This window comes from Aricia agestis, chromosome 15 (assembly GCF_905147365.1).
Source record: "Aricia agestis chromosome 15, ilAriAges1.1, whole genome shotgun sequence".
NCBI lineage: Eukaryota > Metazoa > Arthropoda > Insecta > Lepidoptera > Lycaenidae > Aricia > Aricia agestis.
The window spans coordinates 10938766-10959402 of record NC_056420.1 but is presented as its reverse complement, the minus strand read 5'-3'; positions in this window follow the sequence as shown (position 1 = coordinate 10959402).

Sequence of the window (20637 nt, the reverse complement as noted above, 5' to 3'; positions counted from 1 at the left end):
AAAGAGTTAAACGAGTCAATTAATTATTTTGTTAACTTTTAAATATTATGAAGTTTCTTATATCTCTCTTTCTAAATTATCGTATACGCAATCATACTCGTCTGCAATTTCCATTGTGCGAAACCTAACCAGGGATTACCCAAATTGTATTATTATCGTTGTTATCTGGGGACAGGGCCATCATAAATATCTATTGATTTAATGCCAGTAGGGTTTGGACTGCATACAATATAATATTATACATATTATACCTACATATTTTGTACTTGCCAAAACAAGCTTCCTTTTAGTTTCACTACAGTCTAATAATTTTATTATTATTTTACAATTTACAAAATTAGGGTGCAAACAAGCAAACAGATCACCTGCTGGAAAGCAACTACCGTCGTCCATGGACATTCGCAACATGAGAAAAGTTGCAAGTGCTTTGCCGGCCTGATAAGAGGGAATACGCTCTCTTCATGAAAAATACATAACTAGATCCTTTATTGTTCACATTAAACTAAAATAATGTTACTAAAACTAAACTTAACAAAAACATAAATGTGGGCGAAGGTGGCCTTATCGCTATAAGCGATCTCTTCCAGGCAACCCTGCGGGAGAGGAAAAATTTAAACTAAAAATAGTATGCGGGGCAAAGAATACAGCTTAATAATGACTAAAATAAAATAAATAATAATTATTAATAAATAAAAATGATAATATATATTAAATAAAAGTAGTATAGTTCACAATTGGATATCAAACTGAGCAAAAAAATACTTACATAAAAATAATATAATATGCATCAATACTAATATTATAAATGCTAAAGTATGTCTGTCTGTCTGTCTGTCCGTCTGTCTGCCTGTCTGTTTCCTCTTTACGCCCAAACCGCTGCAAAGCGGGTTTGCTGAAATTTGGTATGTATTTTAAACGTGGGAGAGCCATGCTTCGGCACGAATGGGCCGGCTCACAGAAAACCGGCGTGAAACAGCGCTTGCGCTGTTTCACGCCGAGTGAGTGAGTTTACCGGAGGCCCAATCCCCTACCCTATTCCCTTCCCTACCCTCCCCTATTCCCTTCCCTTCCCTACCCTCCCCTACTACCCTATTCCCTCTTAAAAGGCCGGCAACGCACCTGCAGCTCTTCTGATGTTGCGAGTGTCCATGGGCGACGGTAGTTGCTTACCATCAGGTGACCCGTTTGCTCGTTTGCCCCTTTATTTAATAAAAAAATATATATAATTTTATATAAGTAACCAAAATGTTTGTCACCGACAGTTCTCATGGAGGTTATTGATCCTGAATCGATTAATAATTAAAAGGCATACCTCTAGATGACATTAATTTAGGTATTTCGCTAACGGTACTAACACAGTATATAAATTAAATACAGTAGATCGTTATCTATCGAAGCAGAACATTCTGTACTAGGTATCCAAAAAGTAAGGAGGCTTTACGCTAAGTATTAAGGAGGGGGGAGGGGGGTGGGGGGTGTCCAGCGCTCAGATAAATCTCACCGAATCTAGTCTGGGGACGTCACAGAAAAACTGTTATTGGTTAGTTTAATCTCAAATCAAAACACACCTAAGTTACACTACTAGTGTAACTTAGGTGTGTTTTGATTTGAGATTAAATAGATAGAAATTAGATAAATCAGTAGTATCACAACATCATTATTAGAATATACAGTAGTATATTCTAATAATGATGTTGTGATACTACTGCTGTTTTTAATGCAATTTTTATACAAATTAGTCCAGTTCCTGTGACACCGGTTAATTATTAAATCATTTTAATGACATTTAATAAATCAATTAATGTAAGGACCGCAACAAAGCTCCTTTGATTTGAACGTCATTTTTAAAGGAAATTACCAAATATACCTAAAGAGGCAGAGGAGCCTTTTGGTTAAGCATTGGATGTAGTGGGTTGTCTTGTTTCCGCATTTACTTCAAATATAGGATCTGAACCACAGACGTAGATCATGATAGATACCGCATGTGTATGTACTTCGCGTGCCATATTGCGCTCCCAAACGACGAGCAATTCGAAAGTTTTAGTCTGCTATCGGAATCGGACTTCAATCGGAATTTTGAAAATGCCTAAATGCCTAAAAGTGCCATATTGAGCTTTAAAAATTCAAATAGAAACGTTGGCCTAGATAATAGGCACTTTTCTTATCATCGGTACGTCACAGTAACTATAAAAAAGTCGCATGCTCGTTTTCATACAAATGGAGCGACATGCGCTATCTATCTTGATCTATGTCTGTGATCTGAACATACTATATTATATGTATTATCTATTACTTAAACTATGTTTAAATCATAAAGTAACGTTTAAAAACTCAATAATCATTTTTTCGACGATCAGTTGAAAAGTTCCACACAAACCAAAATCCTCACCTACTATTAGAAATGCGAAAGTTAGTCTGTCCGTTACCCATTCATGCCCAAACCGCTGAAACAATTTTGCTGAAATTTGGTTTGCAGAATACATTTTATTCCTAAAAAATGTACGGTTCCCACGTGATAAACGAATTTTGGCACAGCGGAGAAATAAAAGCTACATATTAACTTTTAAATGTATTTTAAAGCTTCATTATATACACGTAAATGTATGTAAAAGTGTAAATGAATATGTAAAATCTCATAAACGACATAAAATTCAGTTTTATAGTTCTAATTAGCATATTATATGGTATTAGAAATTGTTATAATGTTGTCGCGCAACACCTGGCTTTCCTAATGTAGGTAGATACAGCTATAATGGTTGTCACAAATTTTAAATATTATAAAATCACGTCGTCGTCGTTAAATATTCTTCACGTCGTTGATGATTTTGATGAAGTTTGTTACGCAGAACTTTAAGAGCCAGGAAAGGACACAGGTTTTTTTGGAATTTTCGCGCGTCAAAAACTGACAAAAAAGAGGGCGATTCTCCGCCTTTTTTTAAATTAATTTTCTTAAATTTAGTTTAAGTGTAGATAATAACTTGTTTAAATATGAATTTTTATCATAATAAAAAATTTCAAAGCATGTTAGTATACGATTTGATCCTAATAAGCTTAGTAACAAAAGAAACGTTAGTAACTAATAATAAATGTAAGTTTTTGAGGACAGAAATTAAATTCAACAAATATAATATAAACAGAGGTAAAATTATCATAGACCTATGTCCTATAACATCCATGATGCAGCTTGTATTTATAAATAATTTAATCCTAAACTTTGACATAAGCTTTTAAGCGATAAAAACACCGGTAGCGTTTACGATAAGATTATGAAGGATCACATTAGGGACCTTCATAAAAATGTTTTATGGCGTCGTTAAATATTTGAATCACTTTAAATTTTATATTTAGGTCACTAGTGAATACTCTTACAGCATGCGAACGATGGTAAAAATAATTAAGCTACAAAAAAATATGTCGATTGCAAGAATATCTTATTATTGGAAAAAAAAAAGCATTTGTAGAACTTTAAATTGTCAACCCTAGCCTCTAGCGCGACAATCACAAATGTGACGTCACCAGTCGTGCCAACCTTCACGGCTGTCGCGGGATTCTCGTCCAAATTGCGGTGACATTGGACGACGCATTAGTGTGTCACGTTCACTGTTATATTACCCTTCATACCACCTTGTTTATGACGACATAAGGGTGATATTGAAACTGCGACTGTCGTTGGAGTGTTAGAACGGGATGATTTTGTCAAGGCGATATTTCTTTTATGATATTAGAATGACAGGATATTAGAGTTGATGATCTATTTGTGAATCAAATGATGATTAGGACATTATTATAATATGCGTAGCTGCCGCAATAAAACATGCTTTTAATAAGGACTTTAGTATTATCTTGTACACAAGTACCCGAGTTTTTGTGGATTTCCGAGTTTTTGTGGATTTCCGAGTTTGAGCTTTGAAGATTCTTAAGCGAGCACCAGAATCACTGGTCACCAGCCTTGTATCAAGATCGAATCTAGAATATGAAAAAATATGAATTTTCAATTTTGTTTGTCTCGCTAAAACTCGAGAACGGCTTAACCGATTTGACTAGTTTTTATCTTGAAACATTCTTGGAAGTCCAGGGAAGGTTTATACCGCGCTGAAAGACCAATTTTTTTTTCACTTTTGTATGAGCAAGCGCCCCAGTGCAGCGTCACGAGTTTCCCCATACAAAAGTAGAAAAAAAATTGGTCTTTCAGCGCTGCGACTTTCACAGTAAACTCTCTACAAGGAACACATACACACCCTTAAATAGTATCACTTAGTTTTGTTACACCCTGTATAGTTTTATGATGAAAGTGATCGTTCACCGTGTTCACCGTGTCATCTAGTCTCTTAAATGTCATACCTTTCGATATAAAAAAAAACTGCGCTTAAACTACTTTAGCGGGCCCCTAGATGATCAATTTTATTGTGCAATATCACACTTCAATTTTATTAAACAGTTTATTTGACAATAATATTAAAACGGCGGGTGCGTTCAATATTAACCCTAGACGGTCAATAATTATTGCACAATACGTGATAAGGCGTCTAGGCGCCCGCTAACTTAGGGTTTCATAAAGGTGTAATAAACTTTGAGAATACCCGCCTTTGACATTTCTATAGATTAAATCTTCCTGACCACTCTCCCAAAAAGTCCATCAAGTCAAATTGCACCTTGTGGACACTACCCATTACCCAATTCGAATGACATTACCCAATCGACATGTTAATAACCCATTGTACCCTAAGTGGTGTTTCACAATCGGTGTCATAATTTTATTCAACTTTTACTTTTGAAAAACAATAGAGTCCGGAGCGTTTACTTAGCGCTTGATTGATGGGAAGCGTTTTATAAGGTGATTCTGGGGAACGATTCTCATGCTTCGAATGTGGCTGTGATCGGAGGCTGTCTACGTCATAGTTATCATAGTATGCTAGACATAGGGGACTTTAAACAGTTATGCTCCCGGATATTTTTTAAAGCGAAAAATAAGAAGGAAAATGTGTTATTTAAGTTAAATTAACTTTTAAAATTCTTAATAGCCTATTCTTGACACACGTAATATAAGATTGTTGATAAAAAAGAAATACGCAAGTTATACAAAAAATACAGTTTAATATTGTTCCTTGTTATGACTTTGGTTAAATAATATTAAGCATGTTCTTAATTTTTTTCCTAAATTAATTATTGCAACAGTGTTGGCAAGCGATTATTAAATACTCACTTATCTGCGATATGTCCTCAAAAGCGGTTTAGTGGTTTAAACGTGAACAGGTAACAGACAGACAGATACACATTCGCATTTACAACATTAGTAAGGACGCATTGCGTAGGCTCCGATCCAAATTTTGTTAAGATATCGAGGTAAATATACGGATTCTACAGGATGTCACAAGATATAAATCATGTGCCATTCCGCGCACATGATTTATATCTTGTGACACGATAAAAAGATAAAATCATCATCAACCTACCGTCCGCGTCATGACAGCCATCACAAGCTATCATATCAAACCATGACGCAATCTATCCCATCCGGAACTGCAACACGTCAAATCCCACGAACAATGGGACCTTGGTGTACTATAGACCCATATTCTGCAACCTTGGGCGCTGAGACTCTCTAAAGGTCAGAAATATTGAAACAATTTTACAAGGTACTTAGGCTAATGTTCGGTGTAAGGTATGTTTTATTTTGTAGCTATAATATGCTGAGATATTGCTGAAATACGGCTAGATGAGTAATTAAACAGTTGATTGCTATTTTAACTTCAAGCGATAATATTCTAAAATCTGAGGTAGAAAAACATGGGAGAGTCGTAAATTGTTATCAAATGTAGCATATTTTGTTATGATATGTATTTCGCATATAAAAAGCGTATAGGTGCGCTTTCAATTTTGTTTGTTATTCGTTTTCATTTTGTGTTTAAAAGCGTCACTTACTGCCGCACTCAAAGACGAATGTTATATACATAATTACTTAACCTTATATGAAGATTTTGACATAAGCTCCAATAATTATCTATCAATATGTTCATTTATAACATATATAAGTAATTAATATAGTTTCTGAGTGCAGCAGTAGAGTGGTAGCTATGCAAAACCGAAGAGAAAATCTATCGCACAGCTTGCATTACTCGCTTCATATAAGATCCCTCGTTAAATCTTTTCGTTACAAAAATACTTCTCTGTCGTGATTGTTCTATTGCCGTATTTTGATTGCCGATTTATGAAGCATTTTTATTTGGATTTCGTAAGGCGCTTAAATTTTATACGAGTTTGAAAGAGGCCGTTGTTCTCTATGAGCGAACTAGGCTATTTTAGGCTCCATAAAATTATGATCGCTTTGTTGGTTTTCCTCGAAATTTAAGATGTTGAACCGCTATTGATGAGTTACTAGATATAATTTTTAGATGTGAGTTATTGTGAGATTAATTAGATTCTTGACGCTCATAAAAACATGAACATTAAAATATGTAGTACGAATCTTTTGACACGATATACAAGTACAGTCGTATAGACAATATACATACATGGTGCTACATCAAATTCTCGAATTTTTTTTATGAAATAAGGGGACAAACGAGCAAACCTGATGGAAAGCAACTTCAGTCGCCCATGGACACTCGCAGCATCAGAAGAGCTGCAGGTGCGTTGCCGGTCTTTTAAGAGGGAATAGGGTAATAGGGGAGGGTAGGGAAGGGCATAGGGGAGGGTAGGGAAGGAAATAGGGGAGGGTAGGGAAGGAAATAGGGGATTGGGCCTCCGGTAAACTCACTCACTCGGCGAAACACAGCGCAAGCGCTGCCTCTCGCCGGTTTTCTGTAAGCCCGTGGTATTTCTCCGGGTGAGCCGGCCCATTCGTGCCGAAGCATGGCTCTCCCACGTCAAAAAGTTACAACATCAATAAAGTTACTTGCCCGTGCTAGCCGGAGTTTTACCCGTTGACCTTGAGATTCAGCGTCGTGTGACAATGTACTATCATAATAAAAACATTGACAACCCGTTTTTTTTAAGCGCTCGGGATAAAATTAAAATAGCAAGATTGTTTGAACCTTTAGAAAACTATTTGCAAAGCCTAATCTCCAAATGGCAGACGCGATGGGACTGCTTCTACCAAAGGGCGACATCTTTATAATTTTTTCCCTAATATTCGTGAACGGCTATCCAAACATTGGATGGATATTGATCACTGCGTTTCTCAATTCCTGACCGGTCATGGAAATTTTAAGGCCAAACTCTACGGATTTAATCTAGTAGCATCACCCATGTGCGAGTGCTCGACCGAAGGCAACATGTTTGAACAAACAGCTCATCATGTTCTCTGGGAGTGCAGTCTCTGGCAGGACGAAAGAACTACAATGCTAAACAACCTACTCTGTACATCTGGTGTCGCATACTACGGTGATCTCGTGGACAGCGCTAGGAACTTCCGTGCCTTCAAGCGTTTTTGGTACAATTACTACTGGCAACAGTCTAACACAATAAATTAATTTAGCTCTAGCGTAGTAGTCACTATTATTATTAACGTTTATTCCCGTGGTGCTTCCCCCTTCCAGTTCTTTGACTTTCGGTCACTGCAACTCTGTGCTGTCTCCCGCTTTATATGGGGAGGGAATCTGGAATTCTTCCTACTCCTCCTATTTTCTTCTGATTAATTTCGTTGCGGGTCCCAAGACAGCTTTAGCATGTCCCTCGGGCTCCCTGAGATCATATCAAAGGGTTTTCGTGGTTGGATACCGCTGTCGATCCTGGCGACACAGGAGATACAGTGGTGGGAATGTGTGGTGGGCCAAAGCCCGTTAAAAAAAATCTATAAAGTTACGTTTTTCTATAAAAAGACTTTAGGAACTTTAATTTATTAGAATAATTGTCTTCCTTAATAGTAGCGATACAAATTTGTAGCGACACTTATTAACTTTTACGTTCAAAAAAAGACTAAAGATTACCTAATGCTAGTAATCCAGTAGTCATATTAATAATTATTTATTACCCCATCTAAATGATAATATTAAACCGTTATAAAAGTGAAACTTTTCACGTTTTATTTGATATGACACTCAATCAACCAAATTAATTTATATCACCCGAATCTGTCCACTTCACGATAAATCAGTCGGGATATGACATTTATAAATTATTCTCAAAGAATTAATATTGTGAATCAAAAGGTGGCTTTCCGATCTTAGTCGCAAACGACTGCGGCCGAAAAATCAAATAAATTGCACTTTATGACATAGGCTAGGCATAGGTTTTATGGTGCTCTACGCCATTAGCAGCAGTGGTGGCATGGGTCACTAGATCAATATCGGTAGAATATGACACCTATATTTTATAACAGTGGTTCCGAAATTGGGGGTAAAATAGCTATTCAATGGGTGTTACAGAGGTGGTACCTAAGATAGATGAATTGGCAGAAAAAAATATAAATTTTGTACGTTTTAGAGAAAAACAGCTTCAGAATATCCTATCATTGAAGACAGAGCTCTGAAAATGTTGGTGTTTAGCTACCACATAGAGATGCGAGAGCGACCTCTCAACTCTGGTACCTGAACCTAATTATATCAAAAAACTTGCGAATTTCAGGGGGGGGGGGGTAAAATCAGATCCTGTAACGGGCTATAAAGGTAACCGCTCTGAAAAGGTTAGGAACCACTGTTTTATAACCTATGTCATAAAGTTGCATTTTATTTGATTTTTTGTCAATCGCGGTCGCTTACCGCGAGGATCGGGGAGCCACCTTTATACTCAAAGAATTAATATTACGAATCTTAGATGATATTGAAATAATCTGAATTTAAATCTTAATAAAATACAAATAGAGTTTAAAATGCATGTATCAAGAAATCAATTTTAAAGTTATTTTAACATAATGAGTAGAATAAAAATATTTGTAATTAGTTATTTATAGTGGTCTGGTTAGTTTTGCTAACCTTTGATAATGATATAAATCGGTTACAACCAAAATGGGTGAAATCTATGCTAGCAATGGAATAGTAAAAGTTAAAACTAGGTCAACTGGATGGAACTATAAGAATCAGGCTGCGAGCTCCGTAAATGCTGCTCGGAGAAAATTTCCAAGTGGCTCGATTACGCAGCAGTTATAGAACTGTGGACCTTAACAGCTAATAATAAAAGAACCTACTGGAGATGTATGTAACGTGGGAGAGCCATGCTTCGGCACGAATGGACCGGCTCGACCGGTTAATACCACGGGCTCGCAGAAAACCGGCGTGAAACAGCGCTCGCGCTGTGTTTCGCCGAGTGAGTGAGTTTACCGGAGGCCCAATCCCCTAACCTTTTCCCTTTCCTATCCTCCCGTATGTCCTTCCCTACTCTCCCCTATTCCCTTCCCTACCCTATTACCCTATTCCCTCTTAAAAGGCCGGCAACGCACCTGCAGCTCTTCTGATGCGACTTTCCCAATTAGAGCTGAAACTCAGCTGTTAAGGACAAATACATAAAAATCCATATTTAAATTCTGTACTTATATTTGCCGGTCACGCTAAAACTGCTGAATCGATCGTGATGAAAAAGTATGGAGGTGGTTTATCAGTTTATAACATCTATGGATATAATTATCGCGGAAAAATGCACGATTCCCGCACGATAAACAAAGTCGTAAGCAACATGAACTATGTCACAACAATGAACATAATCTCTGATTTTTGTGTGTAGGCGGTGACATGTCAACTGTCAAATGTTACCAAACCCATGTGGGCCAGGCTGAGTCACCCAGTGGGTGAGGATTTATTCGCATCAGGTGATAGAGATCTCGTTAATAACATTTTATTGTTCATTAATATTATAATGAGTTGTTAGATATCTCGAGATAAGTTTATAGACCAGCATTAGTCAAGTTGCAACGATAATTTCGAGAGCGAATATAGACCTTAAAGTTGTACGGCATTAGAATTTGGGAAAGCCATATGACATCGCATTATTAAGCGAAATGTTATCTAACGATGCAATATGTCAAATCCTATAAACTTTTACTTTTTGAAACGCCATTAATTAAATGCAACAGGGAAACGTACAAGAAATTGCTACACTGACCCATACTAAAATCTATTATAAATCTAGGCAAATTCATCATTGACAGATTGCTTTAAACTAAATGGTGTGGTTAGGCCGCGTAATATGCTTAATAATAATATGTCATAGTCTTTGTGGCCTGTCGAGTAGCAAAGGACTCGTGACGTAGTCGGCGGGTTACGACGTAGCTGTAGCTACCACGTTACGTCGCTACGATGCTACGTATCGTAGTCGCTACGACGTTCTATATGTAACGTTGTCTTATTTTTGGCGTTGACATAGATTTTGCCAGTGACATAATCAATAAATTCTTCGTAATAAAATGTGGCGCAAATACTAACGGTATATTTTTATTTGACCTCATAAAATATTTAACGTACAGAATTTATTGCGTATTAAAAATATGAGTGAGTTTACAGCCTTATAACCTATATTTCATTGACAATATTATTATGCAAAATAATGAAGACGCTTAGCGCCATTTTAGGATATTATCGTAACATGGCGCTAAGAAATAAAATGTTATGTTACTATAAAATAATTAACAGAAATCAAGAAATTATAGTGGACATAATGCAACCAATTTTAATTATGTATGGTCACATACCAACTATTATTATGAATTATGACCGAATGAACTTTAGTAACGTTTCATATAAATCTGAACAGAGTATAACGAGCTCATTCGGTCATACGTATTATGATCTCTACAATGGCACATAATTATAAGACAGGTAATGTTCAATTTCGACCTCTAGGCGACAAATTACACTATTAGGTGTATCACTAAGGTCAATAGCACGTCCGCCAAATTAATGTAAAAGTATCATCATAAAGGTTACAGCCGCGCCGAGGGGCACAATCCGCCGTAATTGTCATACGACCAGCCTCGGAACCATTAGCGGCACACACGTTAAGGAGGTTTTACACTGAAAACATTCCTAATTTGGCGGTGCCATGTTAAAGTTTTAAAGGAGTCATATTTTTTATGATCAGTATTTTTTTAAATATAATTCACATACAAATCTACACACAACAGCGTGCTGCTTGCAGCTCAAGAGCAGCTACGTAGCAATTACTAATACTACTACAACGTAGTAATTAAAAAAAAAATAATATGTACAATATAATTTCTTCTATAGAAATGACAAAATAAAATAATATTGTATGAGAAAAGAGTGCAGAAATACATTAAGTAGGTATGTTTCTAAAAACGTAAGCTATGTTCTGATGAGAAGGAATTTTTTATAAGTTTTTTTATCACTATATTTAATATATTATAACTAGATGACGCCCGCAACTCCGTTGTACCAAAACTCATTAATCGCGCGGGAACCATACATTTTTCCGGGATAAAAAGTATCCTCCATACCAAATTTCAGAAAAATCGGTTCAGCGGTTTGGGCGTGAAAAGGTAACAGACAGAAAGACAGACATACACAATTTCGCATTTATAATTATTTATGTATAGAAGTATGGATTTCAATGTGCAAGGGTCCTAACCGCCTTGAACTATGGGAACAAGAGATTCGGTCACGGCGGTACTAATGTGCGCAGCATGGCGCTATTGTCGACCACAGCTTGTATGAGTTAATGGGGTTCATAACAAGGTTGTATTATAGACACGGGAACTAAAAGAAAAGTGTATGACCTAGATATTGCTAGACTAGCACCTTGCTTATGCTAAAGGATAGGTACTCAGACAAAATGCCTTTAATGATAAAAAATATCTAATATAATCGATATAATTTTTGCCACAAGACATGGCGTTTACGACACCTTCTCTAACATTATCTTATATATAACTAAAACTATTAAATGTCGTAGTAATTACTTAGTAACTGGTGTCCTTAGTCACAAGTCACAACGCATTTCATAATTTCTACAGTCAAATTAGAAATTGAAAATATTTTTTTATTCTTAGGAAAATCCCAATAGATGTGACTTGCCAAAGATCAGGCCTTCATAATTTGCATACAGAGGGCCCATTATGGGTGATAATAAAATTTATATTATTAGGAGGCAAAGATATATTATTACAATATTACCTTAATATTATAATGCGATAAACTAAATGACTTCAAACCTCAAATGTCTTATTTCAATCAAACGTGTCCACTAAGATCACTAGCGCGTGTTCCGAAATTCAAACCAGATCACTGGCTAGCGCTCATGACGTCATGTATCTACACTAGTAAGACGAGTGCGACGTATTATATGACGTGTGCCACTAGTGAGACAAGTAAATTATCATGAAATCCCAAGAAAGTCATAATTGACGTCAATGTACTGGCGTTTATTTCGGAACGAATCAACTACAGTAGGGTGTCAATTCTAGACGTTACGAGCGCTGGTTTACTGGATTTTATTTCGGAGCATACCTCATATTATGTCTGCGCTAAGCTCCCTAATAAAACCGTTAATGTCACAATCATCATAAATAATATTGTGACATTTGGTTGTAAACATGTAAATTGTCACACGCTCATATTTATGTTAATCCGACCGACCAGTTAGATAACTTGATTTACCGATATTAGCATCGAAGTTTACGCTCCGAACTGAGATTTCAAAACTCGGGACGTGCAATATTTGACAGAAATCTTCGTACAACGAAAAGTTATGCCATATACGCCAAATTTGTATGAAATTGGCGTCTATGGCATAACTCACTAACCACTGTTTGGTTAGTGAGCTATGCCAGCTTCTGTGTGTGTTACTTATAACACACACAGCAGTTGGTTACCACTGTTGATCCTGGCGACACAGGAGTTGTATTGGTGGGAATGTGTGGTGGGCCAATTGCCCGTTAAAAAAATTACTCTCTAACCGTATGGTTACTCTAAGTGGTCTAACTGGTCATTTGGCATATTTTTACCCAACTGCAAAGTGGTCTTTCGCGCTTGATCACATAACAAAAATAGCGGAATAGTTTATGAGTTTACACGTGGATGAAAGGCCGACTTCACTTTGTTGTTTACAGAACTTCTTTTTTGGCCTGAGTACTTGAGAAAATTCTAGAATAAGTAAACACTTATTCTAGAATAAGTGTTTATTTATTCTAGAATTTTCTCAAGTTCTTTTACGTTTGTAAAAGAAAACTGTATAATACTTTAAGCAATTAAGGACATTATCATTTGTTCGCCGTTTATTATTATTATATCTAATAACGAATCTCTATAGTTTCGTAATAATTAAACGAATATTAACTCAGTTCGCTTACGAAACTCCCAATATATTGTTACAGACCCTAATTAACTAAATCTCAGGATATATCAGAAATGTCATAAAATTTTATCACCCGCCCACATCTAAGTACTAGATGTAAGTGACTAAGTCTAGGTTTTGAAATAGACGTCCTACAGCCGCCTGCGAGTGTCATTATCGATTATGGGACTTCAATTAATGATCATTATTGCGTGAGTTATTACCTCAATATTGGAGATATCGGTGCGTTTTGTTGTGTCACAATTTGTCTAAAGGCCCTTCTCTATGTAGAGCCATGGACAACTGATTGTGAATTGTGTACCTGTTTATACGAGTATTATGCAAAATAATTGTCGTCGATATGGAAAATCATAGACTAATATGATCCTCTACTCGTTTTGTTATCGCTTGTGGCCAACGCGCACAGACCGACAGACTTATTTAATAAAAAGTTTAGAGCGACATTTTCACGAAAGACATTTTCAAACAAAGTCTTAACTATTAAGACAGATGATTGTATTTTTTTCCAACTTCACTTCAAATGATCGAACGCAACTTGCCCAAGTATCTTTGAAGAGGATGACGGTCTGTGTCACAAACATTTTTGACTCGTAACTTCATCTTCTACCCATCGAATCCAATTTGACTAAGTAACAAGATTCATCATCGTCTCTCATCGCGAGATCTGTGTTAACAAGGCGAGAGTTATCGGGTCGATAATGACCGATGCCATCGTGGGCGTAGGGTCGTTTCTGCCCACACTGCAGCGGGATGTACACATTTGTCACACTGTGCTTAGAACAGCTGGGCTGGTTAAGCATGATCAGATAGACCATTAGGTGTCTAGTTAGCCTGTTTGTAACAATAATTAAAAAACATCTATACTTACTAATTATAAGGTGGAAAAGTTTGTTTACATCTAATAGGCTCCGAAACTACTATGCCGATTTTGATGAAATTTTACCCAGATATAGAGTAGCGTACGAGGAAAGGCAATACATAACTTTTAATCGTGAAATATTGCAAGGTTTGATAGACAACTTTTGAATTGACCAATACTTTGTGGTAAAAAATAAAAGACTTGACAGTAAAATAATTGAGTTTCATTAACAAGCGAGTGTACTAAAATAATTGTTTTATATAAAAAACAAGACTGATTGTTTAAATCTAAAATTAGATCTAGTTAGTAATACCTAGGAGGAATAGACATATATCTATATAATGAATTGAATTAATAACAAGACGTTTGTCGCGCCGCTAGTGAGGGGCGGCGGTTGTCGATACTTTGCGATAATGCAAATTTATCGACGTCGATTATATCGTCGCTGAATATTCATCGAGCCGTAATTGTTTCTAACCGATGGTGAAATTAATGGTCATGAATATGTTTACGTTTAAACGATTGCCAATTTACGCTGTGTTTACATTTAATTTAAATTTTTGATTTACTTTAACCGTTTTTTGGTGGGTGTAAAAAATATTTGAGAACATAAACAAGTGAAAGTTGTATGCACAATATTTAATGGGGGACTTAAGTGTTCTTTTATAAATGCTTTATGCAAGTTATGTCATCGATTTGTCATAAATGTTAATTATTGATTTGTAATCAAAAATATCGTAATATTCATATAATATAATAATGAATTATTTACTACATTTATTCTGATTATTGATACAAGATTTTGACCAAAATAACAACCCCGTGAGTAAGCATTCAAAATAGACAAATATAAATAGATATAGAAACAAGTAGAGGACATTACTATAGCCTTATCCTAGACAAGGGATGTGACAAATCGTCCGGGATTGTCCGTGAGAACAAACTCAGTAAACCTCAGTATTAATATTAGTGGATTTGACATGAAGTGTACCGGCGATTATCTCTTATTATAGATTGCTTGACAGACTGTAGGCGGCGCAAGTAATGGGCTTTAAATGTCGCGTATTTGTTGAGGGGATTGGCAATTTTACGTCTAGCCCGTGTGATTCATTTGGGAAACTCTCGAGACCAGCGTAATACTTGTGATTACGAAATATTATTTAAAGCTAGATGTTTTGTAACGCGTTTTTAAGGTTATTTTTTAAATTAGATTGACGCTTTTGTTATTTAATATTAAGCATGGTTGATGTCGATGTTTTGAAGTTGAGGTTTAAATATTATGTCAGACAATTAATAATACTCATAAAAATATCTTAATGTTTACATTAGGTAGCAATTAAATGAATTCACATATAAAATAATCTTACTTAATAATTAGAAAAATGAATTACAAAACTCCACACCAGTAGTAAGAGCGACGTTTTTTTAGTATTAATTTTTTATTTCAATCGCCATCTCTCATGCCTTGGACACGTCCATAAAACCTGGTCTCCCACGGTTATTACATCTTATCTCAGTGCTAATTGCACATTTCGTGTTTTTTGGTCAATCCGACTACACGGAAATCAATCGGTTGTAATGCATTCGAATTATCGATGTCGATAAAAAAATTTGCACGGACATGACTATTATGGATTGACCACGTTTTTATGATTATAAATAACAATTTGTTTCGCATAAGATGGCATTAATTTTTTTTCTTAATTATTTTTTTTTAGTTGCAATTTAAATAAATGACGATCCTACGATTGATCGCTCAGCTAATACATTCATTGTTATTGTGATGCCTAAACTTTCGTAACTGATATCTTGCTATTACTCAGTTTAAGCAGTGCACGCTAAATAACTATTACCCACAACTAAACATCTTCAAATGACAATAATTTTCACTCAGCATCCTCTTTCCACTTCTATAACAATATAACATCGGAAAAAAAGAAAATTTGTATCGTCTCTCGCATCTAGTACTACATTTTATTACTCTTTTATACATAAATCATTCAACTATTAAATGTTTTACATCCAAATCCGATTTGAACCAAAACAACACTACAATGTTTCCTTTAACTACACCGTTTAAATTCATATCATTACCCCTAAAGAATGCGAAAACTTTTCCGGGCCGTTCAAAGCATACTCGATCCCTTAAATTGTTATCGGTATTTGAGAGAAAAACACAAACGGGAAAAGCCACCAAAGCAAATGTTTGTGAAGTCCAGCGTACGGCACCTGTGGTCACGACAATGTCCACTGGAATATCTGTCTAGAGCTGCTGCAACTGGGAAATTAAAAAAAATGCACTAGGTAGCACTCCGAGAGAGCCGATAGAAGCAGAAGAAGAGCATATAAATCTTCATCTTAAAGATATTAAGTCAAAATTGCCTCTAAACTCACCACAATTATTGAAATATTTCCCAAAAACATAATCTGCTCTCATTTAAGCTTGGGAAATTAATTTTGTATTTATTTTACAATTCATTATTTATATACCAAACAGTAATCGTAGCAGCTTATTGTGAGAAGCCATCTGTTATGATTGGATTGGATTTAGTTATACAACATTAAAACTTTATTCTTCTTTGCTAAAAAAGTTAAGTTATAAGAATACCTGAAAGCACTACTAAGCACGACTAAAAATGGCATTCAATTTCTTTACCCCTTAACTTGGGAAGAAAACCTGCAGAATTTGATACTAACCAATTTTCCGTATTGTTCTTGTGTTTCCTCCAATACATTGGAGGAAAACGTCTGGTAAATTTTACGCATTTCGTTGTACCAGCTCCCCAGATTCCTCACTCCTTGATACGTGCTACCCTTATTTTATTTCGCGACTCAATACATTCTCTATTTCGTCAAGTGTTTGCGCCTGGAGGGTCGGCGAGAAGAATACAGAGAGAGCCCTTTGCGAGGGTCTCGAGTGTCGACCTTTTCTTCGCCATTTTATTAGTTGTCGTACGTGGCTGCTCTGTTGTGATATACGATAATTGCTTTGTGTTCCCCGTTCTTATTTAAGGTAAGGAAAGTAATTAATGAACTAAGTGCTATGTTACCCTACGAGCTTCTCATTGGCATCCCTTACCTGTTACACTTTAAGATCAAAACAAAGGTTATATTGTTAGGCTGGAGATTTCCTCTGAAGAGGAAAAAACTTTCGAAACTGCTGACTGCTTACAACCCGTCCGTGGTCCAGCTTAGTCTACCTATTAGCTAGCTCTTGACTTAAAAGTCATGGGTACGAATGTCGCGTTGGATGTGTTGTTTCCAAGTTTGCTTAGGATAAAGAAGATCGACAATCTCGTAGATTACGAAGGCGTTAAGCCAAATAGTAGTACATATCCGGCACCTGCGTCTGTTGTGGTGTCTAAAGACACATCAACAATTGCGGTTTGGCCATAAACAATTTGAATGTTTCTATTCGGTAGCCCCACCCAACCTTATTGCTCATTGTTTTCCAAATCTTATTAATTCTGCTCTGCTATTTCGACAAACAATAGCAACGCTATTAGGGTCAGATGAGATTGCTAAAGTTCATCAAGGTACTGCTTCGGGGAAGATGGCCCCACGGCAAGAGGCCCGACAGGCCAGCCCGACGGGCGACGGGCCGATACGAGCTGTTATGTCAGTGGCCCGCCTAATCTACATCTAACCATCTCAACATGCCATTATTCTAATACAAAACAATAATTCCCTTCAAAGCGCATGACATTAAGAAATTATTAGGTTGCGTTCGTCCGCGCAACCTCTGCTGCAGGCTCATAAGGCGGTGATCAGACGTGGCGATTATCTGCGCATTTTTTTTTAACTTAAAGTCAAATTCAATTATTTCCATGAGAACATAATACATTTGTAAAATAAAGGAAAAATAACTTTGCATTTTAAGTCTCACTCTTTGTAACTCGTGGAAATTGTACTGGCCAATGAGCTTTTAACAGGACTTAGTCAGTGAACATAAACAGGAAAGATAACTTTTTTAAACCGTAAACATTACGCAATCCCATTGCTCCCGGCGAAAGTTAAGCTGTTGCAGGATACCTAACGTGACCATTTTTTTGTCAGAGCGGGACATCTACAGAATGCCCCAACAATTAATTTTTGAAAGTAAAGAGATGAATAAATTTAGTATTTTGTGAATATTTGAAGTGTCTCGTTAAATCTACCATTATTAATATCGATCAACTTTTAAATTATTGTCGTTTGGTCTTTTGCAAAAGCAGGACAATTTTGGCCTCGGGCGGGACACCGGGACTGATTGCACGAAAGCGCCCGCACAAACGAAAGGACTGTCCCGCCCAAAGTGGGACGTATGGTCACGTTAAAGATACCTGGAAAATTTTCGTATTGTTAGTAATATTGTAGTTGCACTTGATATGCCGCCAAATCACTACGTAAACTTTTCAGTATTTGTCCATTTTAAAACTTAGGAAAATATTTCGTTTATGCCTCCACATAACTTGCTTCTTGTTGAAATCTGATCTAAATCTGAAGAAATCCATATTCATAATCTACATGAATTTATTCAGGTCGCTCCGTCTGTCGGGAGCCTTATCACCGTTGCAAGCGATACACTGTACGAAGCACCACGTGGGCGGAGCCCGGGGCTCAGCATTCGCCGGCTAAATACGCCATTCTTGTTAAGACGGCAATTAGAACTAAGCACTTATATTCTAAAAATTATATCCGCATCTAATACTGAATGGATGCTAAATGGAAAACCAGAACCATATGAAATCCTCGGGCATCTATTATTCTCATGTTGGTATCAAAATATAACAATGCGTACGCCTAGCCTCAGGGGCCCAATTCTAAGACCTTTAATGTCGCTTCAATGAGAATCACTCTCTTGAAGGTGAATGGCCACTTTGAGTGAACCGTAATAGTTTTGTAAGAAGTTCCTTTTACCACATTATCTTTAAACATTAATAATTATTATTATTCACCTATTTTGGTACTTCAGCACAATGTCATTCAATATAAAGCTGTCAAAATTATGTGTGACGTATTGGAGTAGGTACAGTAGCAAAATAGAAAGTAAAGTAATCAATAATCATAAACTTATCTCTTGAGTGCGGCATTTGAACCTTAAGATGAACCCATCAAACAAGCGTATTGAAATTAAACGTATCTCAATCTGAAAGGTAAAGGTCCTTGAAGGGATTCGAACATAATATTCTTGAGAAAGATCGTAAGATAGGCGCTTTTAAGAGTTGTAGGCGTGTTATTGTTGTTAAAAGCCTCTAGCCATTAACTTGAGTGTATCAACTGATCGTCACGAATATTGCGAAACGTTATATTAGCTTCATTATACTAAATCGTAGGTAATATTTCAATCCTGGTTGGAACTTGTGAATCAGTCGGGTTTCAATTATATCTAATTTTGTCGTGATGGGAATGATTAGATCTATCATTAGATTAGAATAGGGTTTAAGAGGTGACGAAGGTGCCAAAAAGTTACGTATTAGCTTTATCCACACTGTGCCTTTTTCTGTTCGTCAAGGGCATGCGTTATAGCGCAGTCAACAGCGAACGTGAGGCATGCCCGCGACGCATGCCCTGTGACCGTATCCAAATCTTCAAAAATGACAATATTTGCGTTGCGTTCCTTGACGCATTCAATTATTGAATGCGCCAATATGAAAGTTGATGACAAAAATTTAAGTTGAAAGTGCACAGTGTGGACATAGCTAATTGACACTAGACCTTTGTTGAAAGATATTTTGTACTTTATTATATTATGTCTAAACAGTCCAGTTCAGTAGGACAGGTGTTGCATGTGAGATGGAACTTATTCCGATGATATACTTCACCAAAATAAATTCTTCACGCTATAGTATTACCAACTGTGGAAATAAAGAATTCATAGAACCATAAGACCTCTATCACCAAAAACTATAATATTATCGTTACAATTCAGTTACTATTGTCAAATTCCAGTGCTATTAAATTCCCTTGTCGGACGTTAATTTTCAATTTTCCGCTGAGAATACCAGCAATTCCATTTCCAACATCTTGTCCTGTCCCACGTCTTATGTCAAGGTGAAATTAGTTAAGTGCGGACAAATGTAGCTATATATTATTTATATATATAGAGAAAGGGTCTGTCCGTCTATCACGCTGTAATTACCTTTGTCGAGTTCCGATGTCACGCCATGTGTCCGCGCGGGGACGGATTGCGTGTTAGTTAATTTTCTGTGACATATCGAAGGTTAAAGTCAATGTTACAGGAAGTGGTGTCAAATTGAAATTGCTGTTATTAACGTGTGATTGTCCTTTGAATTAAGCTTGCAATTTAATCCAATGATAAAATAATATACCAAAATTGAATAAGCTAAAATTAAATTAATTCTAATCTTGCAATACGAAAAAGTTGGTTGACGAATAAAAGGATTTTTTGTTATTGAATGACCAATTTGTATCGTAGTAGATAAAAATTGTTAATTGTTCACGCATTTGAGGTAAGAATACTGAAATATGGATACAGGATAATTGTTGCATTAATATATTGTAGGTTTTACCACATTGGACACGTAGAAAAGACG